This window comes from Oncorhynchus clarkii, chromosome 18, assembly GCF_045791955.1.
Source record: "Oncorhynchus clarkii lewisi isolate Uvic-CL-2024 chromosome 18, UVic_Ocla_1.0, whole genome shotgun sequence".
Taxonomy (NCBI): Eukaryota; Metazoa; Chordata; class Actinopteri; order Salmoniformes; family Salmonidae; genus Oncorhynchus; species Oncorhynchus clarkii.
Genome location: NC_092164.1, coordinates 25,299,996 through 25,317,339, shown reverse-complemented (window position 1 = coordinate 25,317,339; position 17,344 = coordinate 25,299,996). Strand labels below are relative to the sequence as shown.

Genomic DNA, 17,344 nt, shown 5'->3' with positions numbered 1-17,344 from the left:
CTCTCTCTTTAACCTTGTTGTGTCTTTTTTCTTCCTCTCCGACGCAGAGGTTACCTTTTCCCAACGGTGCAAAATCGACTTGACATAACTGTTCATCAGTTTCAGGATTCTCCCCTGAGGTATTTGCATCAAATCAGCTCAGTCAAGCTTCAAGTTGAAATTGGCAGGCCAGAACCTGACAGCCAGGGTAGGGACCGGGGAAAGAGACAGGGAACTGACAGTGGCAGGGCGGGAGGGTGAGACAAATCTCTCCCTGGCTTGGCCAGGGTGGAGGAGAGAAGCGAGAGAAAAGGGCCCTGAGCGAGCTAGGTCACAGGGGTAATGGGCGCAAAGTTAGGCGGATGAAGGGATGAGTAGGCCATTTTCCCCTACCTTTTCCTTCCCTTTTTCTCCTCTGCTTCCAAATCTCTGTGGTAATGGCCATCTTTAGTGATGTCTTTTATTGGGTTTTGGGGGAGGGGGATGGATATGAGGACAAACATTTGTTGCTTGGCTGGAATAGTGACTTGGAAAAATTGGTTTAGTGCAATGGATGATATTGCTGAGGATAAAAACCACTCAGTGAGTGAGTGCAGTCGTGGATATTGAGCGTCAGGCTTTCAGAGTTACCCTGTGCATCAGACAAAGTTGTACACTCACACACATGCATGCACAGACACGCGTGCATGTTCAAACACGCGCACGCGCACACACACACACATATACACATACACAAAAAGAGAGAGAACAAATGCAATTGTAGCACCTTGAATCGCCTGAGTTACATAGAAATGGGATGTAGTAGGACACAGATGAGCAGTACCGTTATCTTCTTGAATTACTCTCCTCTATACCCCTTAGAGAAATCGAGATAAGGATTTGTTTGATGAAACTTTTAGTGATTCTTCGCTGCTCCAATTCTGTCTCTGCGACATCACAAAGCAGGACGAAAATTCGACTGTAAAATGTTTAAAATCCCCTAAGGAGCAAGAGTTGAAAACCTCTTAACATATATTCTTATTAAAGTGGAAGTCAAAGATCTAGGTGACTATCATTGTTTCTTGTATCTTTTAAAAAGAAATCTTTCCCGTGTACACATGCTTAAAATATATTTGCCTCTTTAACAGCCATCGAGCCTTGGAGAAGTATGACACTTTCTCACGTCTTTTTTTTCAATCTCTCTTTCTTGCCCTCTCTCTCCATCTCTCCCCTCTCTCTGTCTCTCAGTCCTCCTCTCTCTCTCTCTCTCTCTCTCTGTGAGCTTTGCATGTGACAGCCAGGGCCTGACGGGTTGATGGCCGTTCGACAGGCAGCATTGAGTCAAAGTGGTGTGACGGCAGAGTTTTGTTAAGCTGGGAACAAAGGCATGGAGATGCTGGCCTGGTATTGTCTGCGTGCATATGGGCCTTGTCACAGTTCCTCAGGATTTTATGCTCTGTTTACTCCTAGCCATCACCACTAATATTCAGAAAGGGTTTGCCTCTTTTCTCCAAAGATATGATTATATACCAAGTGTTGCTGTGAATCTCTTGAGGTGCTCTTGGAAAGTCAGAAGAGCAGAGACTCATAAACATTCTATTTTTTAGTGTTGATGTATGCTCAGAAGCTCTGTGTTTACTGCACAGTATATTTGGGTTATTTTCATGACCAGTATTACGGATTTTAGTGTTGTTTTTTGGAATTACACACTGTGCTCGAACTCTCTCGCGAACCAGTTTTCAAAACCCATACAAAAGCAACAAATTATAGTTGCATACACATACTGTACTTGAGCCCACCCCTCTATTTCATACTGAAGTTTTTTTCATAGAGAAGCTTCACTGCACTGCCTGTGGCTGCAGGACTCCTATGCCTCCCCTCCCTTCTCTCCTCCTCTTTATGGTCTCTGCTCAAACTGAAAGCTGTTTGCAGTGAGATTAGTGAAGGGGAGGGGGAGGCAGGCAACTAGGTGGGGGAAGGTAGACAGGGGAAGGGGGACAAGACGTCCGGTAGCAGACCACGCTAGCCAGGTCAGGGTGAAAGGTCTGTAGGCCCCAAGCCATCAGCCATGCCAGATATCTCCTCTCCCCATCAAATGCGGACAGTAATGCGAACAGTCCTCTGGTCTCTAATGGGTCGGTTGGTTCCACCATTTCAAGCCATGACAGTGTGTGTGTCTGACTCAGGTCAATCTAATTCACCTCTGTGCCAAACACATATAGGTGCATCTCTATATCAGTTGAGTTTGTTAGCCAACGAATGCTTTTAGCGAAAGAAACAACACCATTTTAGGGGGATTTGCAATGTTGATGTCTTTTAGTCTTTATTGTGGCAGTGCTTGTGACGTTAATGTAAAAGCGAGTTCCTGAGAACACAGCCTGTAAAAGTCCTCTAAGACACCCAATGATATTTTCATGAGCCTGTAAAGATTATGAGTCCATTCTTGTAGTACCCATCTGTGCTTTCATTTGCAACTGTCTGCTCAATTGTAAAAGGGGAGGGAGGGGGGGGGGGGGGAGTGACTTTCATTTAGTTAAATAGTTGGATAAGGTCAATGGAGGTAAAGATGTCGTTAAGTTTAGTCTTTTTTTCTTTTTTTCTTGAGAGGACGAGTGTACAGAGATGCCACAATGTGTACAGACAGTAGGTGTTGGGCTTGATACCGTCTAAATACATCAGTAGCAGGGCTGCCTAGCTTCTGCTTGTCAAAATGACGTTTTAGCCCAAACACGTATTGGCAGCAATTACAGGGTTAAACAAAATTAAACAATCTGTAAACAGATGAACTCAGTCTGTCTGTCCAAATAATTTTGGGTTGCAAAACAATTACAAAATTACAGTAGATAAAAATTGTTCGCCGCCTGTGTTTATGCAATCAACACAACGAAGAAACAAAACAATTTCATGTGGGAAAATCATCATTCATCTGCATTATAATTGCTTCTTTTTTACATCTACACCGTGGTTAATTAAAATTGTGATTAAATGCGGCTGCGTTGCCTAAGATGTCTTCCCCCCCTAAACAGGTGGTACAGAATTTAAAAGTAAAGAGAAAAACGTAATTAGCATTGGAAATTGAGAAATTGCCTGCAAGAATCGGTGTTAATTTCAGTCACTGATGAGGTAATTTATAAAAAGGAGCAGCACTGCGAAGACTGTGCAAACCGAGGTTGCCATCCTCCTCCTCGTCCCTGTTCCCAGCATGCAGGTGAAACTGTTTGCAAAACATTGAACCTATTTGCAATTCAGTCTTCGTTAGCATCACTTTAGCAATTCCTCTCAGCTGCTACTGATAAAATAAACACCAGAGACAGGAACATGTGGCATTTGAAAGGTATTTTCTGTGTATTTCCCAGATAAATCCATAAGAAAAGCAGGGCCAAGGAATAAGGTAATGTTTGTCATTAGGATAACGGAAGACTTGTCGAGTTTTAAAAACAATGGGTTCTCTCCATTGTCCGGTTCCATCCAACAGTTTCTTAGCAGCACTGCATATCGGGATGGAACTCTATGGTCAGGTTCCAGAACCACTTGGGATTGGTTTCAGAACTCTATGGTCAGGTTCCAGAACCACTCGGGATTGGTTTTAGAACTCTATAGTCAGGTTCCAGAACCACTCGGGATTGGTTTCAGAACTCTATGGTCAGGTTCCAGAACCACTCGGGATTGGTTTCAGAACTCTATGGTCAGGTTCCAGAACCACTCGGGATTGGTTTCAGAACTCTATGGTCAGGTTCCAGAACCACTCGGGATTGGTTTCAGAACTCTATGGTCAGGTTCCAGAACCACTCGGGATTGGTTTCAGAACTCTATGGTCAGGTTCTTGGCCTCAGTTACAACCTCAGTCCGATTTTCCAGATAAATCCATAGAAGGAGCAGACTACAGGCTAGCTACCGATGGCCTGTACTTCTGAATATGTTGTCTGTTAATTAACTAAGTGTTCATCACTTGACTGGCCTTGTGTGACGTCAGCAGTGGCACGAGAGGGATATACGATGTTACATGACGTTCCCCACAATATCACTTTTTGATGGTGGTGTTTTATCAAAGAGGTTTTGTGATATGACCCAAGTCTGTCAGTCTGGGATAGTGGCAACATTTACTCAAGTATGTGCCTTTAGATCCCCAGCACATCAATCTCTAGGCCTCATAACACACACACACACACACACACACACACACACACACACACACACACACCTCCCTTCTTTCTCCAACCTCCGGTGCACTCAGCGAGCGAGCCACAACTTTTACAGATATGTGACAAATTGTTGTGCTTTTCCTCATGTTTGACATCCTTGCTGGGATTGTTTGTTGTGTTTTTTTGTTTGGCTGCATCCTGAGACCCAAGGTGGCTGCTACTGTACAGCATGTCAAATGTGGTTAACATGCAGCCATTTATCTTTAAAGCCCCTTGCACACAATGGCTGGGGGTGTGCACGGCTGATTGTGAGGAGAGAGCAGTGGGCTTCCGAGTAGAAAGGCAGAAAGTGCTTCCTTTCATATATGCTGCACCGCCTCCCTCCTCTCCCTCCTCACCTCTCTTCTTCACAGAATATCCCTTCATTAATATTTGATTTGATTATTTTCAGAGTCACTCTGCTGAACAGGTCAGGCAGTATCTGACAAGGTATTTCATAGTTTTGTGAACCCTCACCAGACAGATTGTTCAGTGCAAGTGTGGTGTAACTGAGCCGCTTGTTGCCCGCTGGAGTGTGGCAAATAAGATCCAGGACAGATTTTTTTAACTTCAAGAATGTAAGATAGCAAAACAGATTTGTAGTGGCTGGAAATAAGGTGGGAGGGAGTGGGCCTAGCCTATCCTATTATGCCTAGCTCCCTTGCCTTGCTACAGTACATTACATTTACGTCTACACACCGGGTAATGTAGGTCCAACGTTTTACAACCTCGCATGTTTCCCACCTTTTGTTTTCAATGTGACACAGAGAAGGCGGAATCCCCATAAACATGTTGCAGTTCTGGAGATACCGTACAAGCTATCACTTCACTCTGGGACACCTCGTGTAAGGCGTCTGTAAAATGGACGCAAAGGAATACAGTGTCGTCATTTTTCAAACAATGCTCAAAACAAGGTGATGAAAAGGTAGATGTTAAATGTTTAGAGGGTATAGTGGCACATATTGGAATTGTACGGTGTGATTGAGAGAGAAAAAAAACGATCCGTTTATTGGATGTATTATTTGCTGTGTAATAGATTATTACTTACTTGTTGTGAGCAGATAAAGATGAGACATTATTATTGTGTTCAGTTTTTTTCATGGCGGGCAGCAAGGCAGGGTAAGCGAGGAGGGGATGTTGAATAGGATGTGTTAAGGTGGGTATGCCTCCTTTACTCATATGTAAAGAGAAAAAGGAGAGAGCTTCTTTCTCCTATTCTCCTAAACCCCAAGGGAGTAACTGTTCTTCAGTGAATAATATACAGTGAGAAAACAATCCCTAAATATCAGGGAAAACCTCTAGTTTGTTTATGTGCGCTTAATGTGAGTCTGTCCGCCTGGGAACCGCCGCAAATGGGAGAAGTATGCGTGGATTTCACAGGTAACGGGATTACGTGGGCACATAATTGATCCATTTGGGGGGGGGGGAAATGACAGCGCTCTAAAGAGGGCTAGGCTTTGGAAATGGAGTTTATGAAACAGGCATTCGTAAATTCAAAGGAATCAATACGTCAATTTTATTACGTCTCCAGGCCAGATGGGCTTTAAAGGCACAGTGTCTCCGCTATTTGTATCTTTGTGTCTGTGTCTCTCAGTGTGTCACAAAGGTCCTCAGTGGCCATTTTGTTGTTGATATTTTACTATAGGTTGGGGGGAAGCCAGGTCACCATGGGATCCAATATCCATTGCCGAGCACATTCATCCAGTGAAATATGTTTGTCAATGCAGTTGTTGACTTGTGACTATTGTTCTTAAGAAGAAGCCATTTAGTGAGACTGGCAAGCACAATAAAGTATTTTCAAAGCTTGCTCGCCCATAGTCATCCATTTATAAGGTGAGGAAAGTCGATTAACAGCATTCTGCATTTTCATCACAAAAATATTCACATTTTATTTAAATACAAATGAACAAACAGCATCCCAGCTAGGAGAGATTTAATTACCCAAACCCGCTAAAATGCAAATGAATAATGCAGTAAAGACTGATGCAAACGGAGAGAAATATAAGGCCAAAGATGTTTTCTTAACCGGAAATGAGTGGAGAAAAGCGGGCTCCAAAATCTCATCATGTCTAGGATGCTGGCTTAACTCCTCTCATTCCATGCAGGTGGGAGAAAACCAGAGGAAAAATATAGAAAATAAACTAGAGAGAATTTTTTTTTTAAATAGGCATAATTATGAGCCCTGGTTTTCTTGGCGTTTGTAATGCGCTCCCTCCTCTCTCTCCTCTCTCTCTATCCACCATTATAGTAGTTCATTTTCGCAGTAAAGTAAATAATAAGAAGTTGGTGATGCTTGCCTTTTTAATTCCATTTTCCTCCTTTTTTGTTCTGTTCACTGGCTGACATCTGCTATCAATGCTAAGCAGGTGTTTCTGTGTAAACAGACGTGCCCTGTTTGTGTTGCGCCATCCTCGCTACTGTGCACCCAAATGAGCAACGTGATTAAGAATCCTGTAAATTTTTGAAAGGAAACGGATGGCTGCCCGGCTAGAACATAATTACACCGCTCCGACATCCGCAGCTCAGCCGCCGAACGAAGCCAGAGCCAAAGAACAGCACCAAAATTAATAATATATAATAGCATCTTTCTTGTAATTCATAAATGGAATAAAGTGAAGGGGAGTATCTGCTGATAAGGTTTTTTGGGGTGGAAGGAGGAGGAAGAAGGAGGATGGGGGTAATTTTCTGAGATTGAGTGAAGATTATAGCCTCGGTGATGCGTAACTCAGCCCAGGCGTGTTTAGAAGAGCTTGAAAGACAATTTTTTACTTTTGCCACAGTTCTTTCAGCTCATTTATTTACCAAATGAGGCCTCCAAGAAACGTTCTCTTCGGTTTCATCATTACAGATCTTTATTAGTGCTATTTGATCATCCATGCTACTAAAATGGATGATTTGGCTCTGAGGTTTCAGCTTTCATCCAGTCAACCTTCTGTCTGTAGAGTTATCATGTGATGTAGCCATGGTAATGCACACGGGTTAAATGGCTGCTTTTGTTGTTGTTTTCTCTTTTCATCCAGCCAGAGAGGCAGCATACGTGTCACCATAGAAGCTGAAGCAAAGTGAAACAAGAAAAGCTGTTCACAAAAAAAGAAAGAAAGTGAGGAAGAGGAACGTCCCCCAACAGCTCATGGGATGTTATCTGTCATTTCTTACACTTTGGCTTTTTTTGTATTTCCCATCTCATTGTTGGTCGTGCTCTGTGTTAGCACGTCTTCCAGAGATAAACATCACATTCCCCACAATGCCAACGTCTCTGGGAGAGTGAAAACAGATCACAATCGCAGGTTAATCTATGGAAAAGGACACGAAACTGACAAAACGGTAGAAAATGATATACTTGTGGGGGGGGGGGGGGGGGAGGGGGGTGGATTGAGAATACCAGTTGTTCGAAAGTGGGTAGGGATGGTATAACGTCTTGAAATTCAACTTAGTTCCAAATCTACCGTTGATAAAACGGCATGACTGATAGGCCGATGTTCTGGGGACAAGTGCAGTGTGCTCGATTCTTCACGCTTGGACCGAGTGAATAAAGGGTGTCTAAAAAATAAAATAAAAACAAATTCTATCACAGGAGATGTTGCATCCGAAATGTGTTGCAGCGGTTCCTCTGGGCGAGGTTCAAATGGTCAGTTCTCTGGGAGGAGAGGGAAACGAAGATAGCTTGACACACTGACAGATTGAAAACCTTGCAGGGGCAAATGTCCAGTTTTTTCTTTACTCCTCTCCCCATCTCGTTGGAAGCAAAGCTGCACTCCCTTTTACATTCCATGTTCTCCTGATAATACAAGGTAACTACTACGGGTATCATAGATTTAGCATTGTCAATACAAAAGATACCACAGCAGCATATTTCAAAGGATCCCATTGAAGTGCCCCATTGTAGTACCTTGTATTTGTAACCTATTATCAGTTGGATGCCATATTTATTCACAGTGTGAGTCCAACTTCCACCTCTGGTTAAATACTAACTGACCTTCCGTCTTGGTAAGCGTAATCTCCTGGGTCAGTGGTCAGTGGAAGTGTTGTGGTTGTGAAAGGTTTGCCTCCCTGTAAACACACTTGTAAGGGAGCCTTCACTTGCTCACTTCTATTCTTTCCCCTTTAATCAGAGGCCTGAGATTACATCCTCCATCCTCCCTTTCGGAAACATGATAATTACACTCCTCTGCGAACACAGAACCCTGTCCTGTCTGACGTTGTTGGCACTCTGAGAGACTGGGAGGGACAGGCCCAGATGCTGACAATTATATTTGAGAAATACACGTACACTACACACACACACACTGGCTACTTTAGGACCTTTCCCCTTGTCATATCTAGTATGTAACATCTCAAATGTAGTTGCATTAGATTGGGTTTGGCTTTCAACTAATGAGGACATTTGTATATTTGTATAGGCATCGGCGTCACTATATTGCAATATTGCAAATACAGTTGGATTCACTGAGCTGTGATCTTTTGGTGCTATGCTTTCTCAAGAACTGTCCTTACTTAAAGGAGGACCTGTAACTGATCGAATATTTAAAAAAAATATAACATATAAGCCCTCTCTTTTGTCCTTGGGGAAGTGAGATTGCTCCTTGTTTACCTCGGCCAGCTGCTGTGAGATGATTTGCGCAGGTCGGGGTCACCACAAGCTACTCTGAGGACAATTTGCTGAATCAAGAGGGTGATTGTGTCTGGTGCCAGTCAGTCGCAATTAAGGACAGGATCAGGGGTAGGCGGCAGGCCTCCAGCCCCCCCAAGCCCCTCTGCCTGTCATATCTTATGGCCCCGGCCCCATACAAACCAGCTCACCTGAACATAATCGCCCCAACAGCCAGCGCGATGCAAATGAGCCCTGGGGTTAGCGTGGGAAAAGAAGCAGTGTCGCAGAGACCTAGGTGACCCACTAGGCAGGGGGTCTGCCTCAGGAGAGGCCTTTGTTTCTAGACTGCCCACGTTAAAAATAGTCCCCCTTCTTTAGTCCGGCTGGCCAACGCAATGCAAGCAGGAAGGGAAAAAAAGTTGGTGATATATGGTTTGTTTAACAAAAGGGGGGTGCTGATTTGTGTGTGTGTGTGTGTGTGTGTGTGTGTGTGTGTGTGTGTGTGTGTGTGTGTGTGTGTGTGTGTGTGTGTGTGTGTGTTGTGTGCTGATTGTGTGTGTGTGTGTTGGTTGGGTGGGCCTGTGGATGGACAGAGGGGAGAATATTGCCTCGGGTTTAGGCTGTTTCTTTTCAGATGATATTTAGTGTAAGAATCACACTGGGACCTAAGATCAGAAATAAGTCCTTGATCTCCTTTTCTGTCTCAGTATATCCAATAGTGACTGCCAAGCCAGATTGAGGATGTTTGGAAGAAATGAGAGACTGTGAAATGTGAACACTAGGCTGTAAACAGGGACTAGGTTAAGGTTAAATGCAAATTAAACAGGAGTACCAGATAGCAGTAATTAACATGTTACTGACAGTATATATATGTGCTGTGGACCAGAGGGAGTTATGAAGAGATGGTATTGTCTGCATTTACCCATTAAATCAATCTATAGGACAACATATTACATCAAATAGTGTCTATGACAACAACAACAACAAAAACTCACACTTACTATTAAGGAATAATATCAACAATTACTCTCACTTTCTCATTTGACAAAGCTAAGAGGTCATTGTCAAGAATTAGCTAAATGTACAATGTCTGTTTAGACCTGTATGGTATCATCACCTATCATGACCTTACTACATAACCTACAATGACTGTCTCTTGTCGTGTGCCTTTCTGTAGCACAATAGTCAGTACAATGTGGTGTAGCGTCATTTTTTCCCTTATTTCTAAAGGAAAGAGTTCCGTATTTTTGTCTCAATTAACATGACCTATGACACTAAATTAATCAATGTTTTTTCTTTTTTCTTTTTCTCTGTGCTGTCCAATTTGCTGTGGGGTGCGTTCGTCAAGAAGCAGGTAAGCACTGTGAAAATTGTTTATGTTGTAACTGTACTTTGTGAAACAAACAGAAGGTAAACTGTCCACTTTTGTGAACTTCATTTCATGCAATGAAAGTGTGCATGATTTTTTTTTGTTTTTAAGAAACATAATTTTTGAGAACATATACACCCCTAGATATTTGAACATGACGTGCATCCACATAGAAAACAAATATCTCTCACAATGCCATCTTTAAGAAAAATGAATGATTGTGTGGAAGAGCATTACACAGCTACATGCTGTATTCTCCTTTGTGTGGTTGTGTGTACTGTATGTGGTTAGAAACATCTTGTCTGAAGAACTGTTCTTTACAAGGCAGCGTATTACAATATCCCTCTCTCTATACAATACACCCTCGCTGACGCACTAATGCTCTTCTACCTTAATGATTATTTATTGGCAGTTTCTTCTTCTGGCCTTATTCTCTCCCCCATTTCTTGCTCTCCTCTCCCTGCCCCTTTATCACCATTCTAAATCATTTCTACAAATAAGGAGCTTTTCCCAGCATGCACAGAGCTCTCAGCTTCCACTCATCAAACTTTAATCAAAGCCGCATTTTAGTTTTTGAATAAAGCACACTTAAAAAATTTAGATGCAAATTATTTTGCATTATTCATGCTCCTGCACGTCCTTGTAGATTTAAACATTTCCGAGGCCACCTTGATTCAAGTAATTACCTAGGCTACGGCTCCCTCCGTCATGAATAAGGTATTTCCTACAAGCAAAGTATGCGCCTGATGAGCTTTTAAAGTGGCTTTACACCAAACTTGTGTATTGCTTCTTGTGCATGAGTGACTCGAACATGCATCGCAATCCGTCTCAGGTGGGGAATACTGGCAGGGCAGCCATGAGTGACAGCAAGGAGCGAGGAGTCTCAGAGAGCTGAAGCCTGGGCCTCTTCTTTCTCTAGCTCCCCTCCACCACTCCCCCCACCTCTCTCTCTCTCTCTAGTCCCCCTCTCTCTCTTTTTCTCCCTCAAGTCTCTGCCCTCAGCCCTCTGCATCTTTATCCATTTCACTCTGAAGGCTCCCAAAGTGTTTTTAGATCTTACAGTCTTAATACCTATCTTTAAGCCAGCGGCTTTGGATCTCTCTCTGACATACAGCGGGGAAACTAGCAGCTTTCTCTGATTTACCTGAGAGCTAGAAAAGATCCTCAGAAATAATACAGGACTTTGTTGGGCAAACCCTATGTATCTGAGTCTATTTGTATTGCCTTTCGGACAAAAGATAGCAGAAAGCCATTTGAACAAGCATCCTTAGAAAATGAAAAAAGGAGTGACACTATTCATATGAATTCCTCTAAAGTCATTTCGTAACTAGGTTGTAAGAGGATATGAATGTGTCTGACTTAGGTATTGACTGACTGGTACCTGTAAGTATTGACAACTGAGATCAATTCTAATTTGCCTACCAAATTCTTTTAAATTAAGATGTCGGATTCCGTGTCGATTCGTTTGTCCGAAACATCTGAAAGAAGTACTAAAGCCGTTGTACCAAATATAAGATTGCACACATTCTCCCATATACATTATGCAGTAGTCCTGCTAAAAGCATTGAGACATTTATAGATATATAAAAACGAGGAAATTAAAAGCAAGCACCATTAGTCCTAGAAGAACTCGAAATCTGTAAAAACAGTAAAACCGCAAAACCTTAAAAACATTCGTTTGTTTGCCAAGATGGTGAAACAACACAGGATCACGTTTCACAGAAAAGAGTTCCTCTGGCTTCTGGAAGGAAAATAAAGTAGTTGACACTGTGACTCGATCATCTTTACTACCCAGCAGAATAATTAATATTTAAACATTCTAATAATGTAGCTTGCCTTTGCCTTGCATGCACTTTTAAGCAAAGCAACAATATTTTTCACCTGGGGTAACACAACGATTTCTCTTCCTGCTGAGTGCAATTTCCCTTTCTAATGTTTTGTGGCGCTTCCAACTACCATCATGCATCTGGGTTATTCATCCCCCAACACACTTCTGTGATTTTGTATTATTTTTCCACGACAAAAATGTATTCATGGAGATATATATATTGAAATGAATTTTCCTGTCCATGAGAAAGAAGCTGTTCAGACCTGCTTTTCTGACTGCAGAATATTCCCTAGACAACCAAGTAATGATTCATAAAAATCTAACATGTTATGAGAAGTAATGTTGAGAAACACATAAGCAGGGGAGTTTTGCTTATTTGAATATCTCAAATAAAGCACTGAATAATGCTGACATTAGCCAATATATATATTTACATTACAAGTACGTTCTTAATGTAGAAGGTCAAGTCTTAGGAGTTTGGTACCTGGCTCTCTTACACGTTGTCTTCCTTTCCTTGCTTTCACCTTGTTCTCATTCCAAAATAGTTGGACTACTTCCTGAGCAGTCTCTCAAAACTCACCAGTCTCAAGCAAACATAAATCCTACAGTAATTACCAAACATGTAGGTGTCTCCCAAAACTCACCAGTCTCAAGCAAACAGAAATCCTGCAGTAATTACCAAACATCTAGGTGTCTCTCAAGCTCTCTGGAGAAAACACAAAACAAATGTCATAAAAGAAAATTAGCCCGTTGAATGTATTCCTGCAGGAGCACTAGGCAAACACTATGAACAGCTCGTCAGTGTAGGTGTGTGTAAGTGTGTGTGTGTGTGTGTGTGCTGTCATACAAAATGCATTACAGATGCCTTCAGGTTTTGTAATTGATCATGAAAATGAATTGCGGAATTGCTGAGTCTGAATTGAACGTCATAAATAAGAGTTATGTGTTTAGCCTGGTCCCCTTTTGGTTGATGTGTATCCATGTAGCTTAGCAAGCACTGGGAGGGGGGGGGGGGGCAGAAAAGGGGTGAGAGGCTCAAGAAGCAATGGCTATTTTGCTGAGTACAACACACCTTGTGAAGCAGTAGACTCTCTTTGAAAAAAAGACTCCTGTTTATGAGTACTTCAAACAAGGAAAACTTTAAGACCACGGGATTGCTTGCTAAGGTGTTTGTAAGAACCAAGCCCTTTTTCCTGTTGAGCTGTCTGTCTCTTTGATAGGGAAGGCTACATGTAGTAACCAATTGAAATCCAACAGTAGTCAGTTTAACCTCATATGTAGCGAAGACGGAGGGTTTTATAAAAAAAAAAGTCCAACAGAACCCAACTGTTATGAATCCACTTTATCTCATTTACCCTCCCCAGAGTCAGAAGCCAGAAGTCCAGATTTTCCCTGTTTCCCCCTCTACCCCTGCACCCCAATCACAAAGCCCCCCTCTGAACCAATCGCAGCAGCCCTTTGAAAAGTGATAGCTCATCTTAAACAGGGTATGACAGAGCAAGGGCAGAAGGCTTCCGTTCATCAGTGCCCTCCAGGCGCGGAGTCATACATAGCTGCTAAGAACCCCAGTCAGAGATCAGGAGCACAGACACTTGGAGGTGAAACCTGAGAAGATTTATAACGAGAAGGTAGCAGTTTAAGGCCACAGTGTGAGCAGGAAATAAACCTTGGTGTTGTGTGAGGAGAAGGGTGAGGGCTGGGAGACCACTGCCACTGAAAGACATAGGTCTGCTCTGCCTCCAGAGAATCCTCCCAACCACCCACCAGCCCCCTCCCACCCCCTTCAATCCTCCAGAATAATAACCCTCCTCACCCTGGCCAGCCAGGAACACAGTTTTAAAACTTAATTGATTTCTTTAAAAAGCTGCTTCTGCTGCCACATTATATTGCTCGCCGGGAGAAGTGCCTTATGTCAAATTACCTTGCCATTCTGCATTTACCCCTTCTGACTGCAGCAGACATTAGTGTAGGACTGTCAAGAATTCTGTCTAGACTGGGGTAGGATTTACGCTGTGGTTTGGACCACATGTCATTCAACAATTAGATAGAGTCATGTCTAATTTAAGAGCGCTTTACTTACAAACAGTCAGGTCAGGTTGAAACCTAGCAGGTTGAACCTATCTACGGTAAGACCATAAGGAAAAGGTTTAAAGGTTTAAAGGTTTAAAGCAAACCTTTTGCTTGGACAATATTTGTACGCTTAAAAAAAAAAAAATATATCCCAAGATTGACTGTAAGTAATATTCCCTCATTGTTAAAGATGGATCAAAGGTCTTAGGGAGTAAGAGGATAAGGAAGACAATGTTTGTCCAGCTCTGACTACTATAGAGGAGCGCCGTCAAATCAAACCATCCAATGTGAGTGTTACTCCGGGAATGTAGACACAGCCCTTTTATATCTGTTGTTTGCCACGTGTGGATGGTGGACGACGCCCATCTGCTCTTAATCAATCAGGGCTCATCCTATCACTGAGTCTCGCTGGGCTCCCAGCTGTAATAATACACAGCTTCACCTTACACCACTTCAGGCACGGGTCAGATCCTACGAGATGACCACGAAGAGAGAGGGTGGGAGCCGTATTGTCCTAGTCGAGACTCCCATCAGCCTATAGTAAGGCCAAGACAAAAAGCAGCATTTAGAAATAGAAAGTTGGTCAGCTTGACCTAGAGCGTAGACTGCTAAACAGGCCCAAGTCAAAAAGGAAACACAAGACATTTTGTTGTTCTTTTTAGTGGTAAGGATTGCACAGATCAGAGTTGTTCACTGTTGACGTTTAGTGGAAACGGTCAGCCCTGGGGGAAGAGGAAGATACTCTGCATAACAATACCTACATCTGTCCGCTGTTTTGTTCTCTGTAATATCTGGGGTCTCTTTGTGACCGGCGCTGTCGGGGCAACGGGACTAGACGTTTGGGGAGGGGTCTGTTGTTGTAGGAGTGACAGAGCTTGTGACTTGAACGCCCCTGTGACACAGCCTTTGTTTTGCTTAGATATTTGATCCTCTTAGCTGTTCAGGTTGCCCCCCTGCTTCACCCCCCAATACCACTATACCACCACACACCAAATGCACAGTCACACTCTCCCTCTTTCTATGTTGATCTCTCTCTCAATCTCCCCCCTCTCGCTCTTACACACACACACACACACACACACACACACACACACACACACACACACACACACACACACACACACACACACACACACACACACACACACACACTGAAACTCATTACACTCATATTATAGTCCCAGTTTGTTGTAGCCTCTCCGGCTGGTATGCCCCAATGTCAGTTTTGACATACTTTGTGATAGAGCAGAAGGAGTTGATAAGGTCCAACGAATTTCTTTTTTTTTCAGTAATTGTATTGAAGTGAAACAAAGTTAGTGCAACAAGCCTCTGGAGAGTGCATTACAGGGCCTTTATTGTTTTGAAGCTGAGGTCATCTTTCTAGCCGAGCGTATGTGAGACAAAGGCCAAGTGTTTATTACTGGGCTATGTGTGTGAAAGGAAACCCACTCCAACATTGTTTGATGGTCAAATGATCCTTAAAAAGATAGTGGGAGTAATATTCTACTCCAGCACTGCATTGGGAAAACCATTGGCTAGCTGACTTGGCTATCTGTGTGGTTTTCCTAACAAGCTAGTTCATTCTAGTCTGTAAAAAGTTGCTTATTAGTAAAGGTTGGTTTATGTTTCATATTGACATTTTGAATCCGGAGTATGGAGTGTTGCCCTTGCGCTGAATTCTGAATTCTGAGCCTGAAAGTGTCATAACAGAGATGTCAGACTCAGGAGTTTGACTGTTTTTTAAATTAGGGATAGCCACCTTTTTTTTCAATTTACGCCTAAAATTACAAACCAAATCTAACTGCCTGTAGCTCAGGCCCTGAAGCAAGGATAAGCATATTCTCAGTAGGAAACACTTTGAAGTTTGTGTAAATGTGAATTGAATGTAGGAGAATATAACACATTAGATCTGAAAGAAGAAAATACAAATAATAAAAACAACCATTTTTTTTCAACCACCGTCTTTGAAATGCAAGAGAAAAGTCCCAGTTCTAGCCATCACTCTGGTTGTAATTCCATGGTGTCCACAAGATGGCAGCAGTGTATGTGTAAAGTTTCAGACGGATACTTGAAGTATGAGCGTTCTCCATGACATTTAGCGTGAAGTCACCTAGGTACATATGGTCAAATGAGACAGTTGCATTCATATGACATTTTTCTGCAAGAATATTGTCAAATCTGTATACTTAGACTTTGATTTAGCTTTTCCAGTATTAGTAGCCATATTATAAGTTCAACTTTTGCAAAACAACAAGTTTTCATAACCTCATAACTCTGAATATTCTTATAATTGTTGTCCAAAAGGAAAAGGCATGCTGTTGCGAAAGGTTTGCAACTACATTTTGCGACAGACACAGGGTTTCCGAAGACTCACATAAAGCCCAGCTCATTGGCTATCTAACTATCTTTGTTTGACCCCGATTGGTGCTTATTTGACAAAGTCAGAGTCGTTCAAGTGAAGACCGCCCGATTCATCGGCATGCCATGAAGGCGTCGCTCTCTGACCAAATATGGTGTCCTATAGGATATACTACACCCCTAATGATATCGTGAAGGCTTGTTACGTTCTAGGATCTCTGAGGAATACATACGAATGTGAATTGACTTGTTGAAACAACGTTTAGTTTGAGATTTTCACAGATTCCTTTCTTTGCAAATTAACTAAGTGGAAATACAAAATCGATCGACACTTAATGTTATCTCTGGGAACCTTTGGCGGATAAATCGGAGCAAAATATCAAAATGTAAGTACACATTTCACCTTCAGAGGTGAATTTACCAAACCTATCGTGTTAAAAAAAAGTGTTTTGTTGTTAGGAGCTCTCCTCAAACAATAGCATGGCATTTTTTCGCAGTAATAGCTATTGTAAATTGGAGAGTAAAGTTCTATTAACAATAATTTAAGAGTTCAGCCAATATTAGACACTTATACATTTGAAGCCGAAAATATACATACACTTAGGTTGGAGTCATTAAAACTTGTTTTTCAACCACTCCACAAATTTCTTGTTAATAACCTCTCTGGGATATGTGGGATGCTAGCATCCCACCTGGCCAAAAGCCAGGGAAAATGCAGAACGCCAAATTCAAATAAGTTTCTATAAAAATCTAACTTTCATTAAATCACACATGCAAGATAGCAAATTAAAGCTACAATTGTTGTGAATCCAACCAACATGTCAGATTTCAAAAAGGCTTTTCGGCGAAAGCAAACGATGCTATTATCTGAGGATAGCACCTCCGTAAACAAAGAGAGAAACCAAAAACGCAGAAATAAACGTAAATAATCGATCAAATTGAAGACGGATGATCTGTGTTCAATACAGGAAGAAAACAAACTGTAGCTA

General features: G+C 42.2%; 1 protein-coding gene across 5 annotated transcripts in view; it reads left to right on the top strand.

Moving 5' to 3' along the window:
- Positions 1-17,344, top strand: part of LOC139373259 (zinc finger E-box-binding homeobox 2-like) — a 78,017-nt gene that overhangs the window by 11,947 nt on the left and 48,726 nt on the right. Inside the window, exon 1 of one of the 5 annotated variants that reach the window (XM_071113566.1) lies at positions 7,223-7,239. The exons of the other annotated variants lie outside the window; for them this stretch is intronic. The gene's annotated coding sequence lies outside the window, so the exon portion shown is untranslated. Of the gene's footprint in view, positions 1-7,222; positions 7,240-17,344 lie in introns of those variants that run through there. 5 annotated transcript variants of the gene reach the window in all.